This window comes from Galeopterus variegatus, unplaced genomic scaffold (genome assembly GCF_000696425.1).
Source record: "Galeopterus variegatus unplaced genomic scaffold, G_variegatus-3.0.2 Scaffold1462, whole genome shotgun sequence".
NCBI classification, from domain to species: domain Eukaryota; kingdom Metazoa; phylum Chordata; class Mammalia; order Dermoptera; family Cynocephalidae; genus Galeopterus; species Galeopterus variegatus.
Genome location: NW_007727573.1, coordinates 119,703 through 120,545, shown reverse-complemented (window position 1 = coordinate 120,545; position 843 = coordinate 119,703).

Here is an 843-nt window from a genome sequence, read left to right as displayed (position 1 = left end):
CCTCCCCACGCCCACCGACCGAGGGGCCACGCCTCGGGGGAGGGGCGGCGGCCCGAGGGCGGGCGCGGGAGGGCCCAGGTGGGCTCGGGAGCTGGGGAGGCGCACCGTCAGCCCACGGATGTCAAAGGGTGCTTGCAAAGTCACCTCTCATCTCACTGCTGGACGAAAAAAGTTGTCTCCCCCTCCAATCCCCAGAGAAGGGAGGCTCCTGGGAGGACAAAAAGGAATCTTGTTCCTCCTCGCTCTTGGTGGCATCCTCGCAGCAGAGTGACTTGGAATCCGGAGCGCTTCCCAAGTCTCCAGCCCCAACCCTAAGCCAAGACCCAGACACCGCGATGCCAGGGGGACCCGCGCTGCCTCGCAGCGCAGTAGCCGAGCTGGGTGGGGCCCGAGAGACCAGGTGGCCTTCGGGAGCTGGGAACCAGACCTGTTCCCCTGCTCCCGTCCCCTCCCTGCCCTGACCTCAACTCAGAGGCGCAGACTTGATAGCAGGTCCGGATAAATACAGGATCTCTCACAAATAACAGAGCCCAGGCACCTCAAAGAGAGAGAACACTCCAACGTCTAGTAATCCGGGGTGGGATCTGAAACAAGGTCTCCCTGGGCTGGGAGTGTAAATTAGTGCAGTCTTTCCTGGCTGCGGTTTGGCAAGACGAACTAAGATCCCTAACAAAGATCATAAGCCCTTTGAACTAGTAATTCCTTTCTAGGATCTCTCTTAAGGGAATAAACCAGCAACAAGGATTTACACACAAGGTTCATAGAAGTGTTGTTTATGATAGCAAAAAAAAAATGAAAGAGAACACAAAAGATTAGAAAGATGTGTGCCAAGGGCCAGCCTGT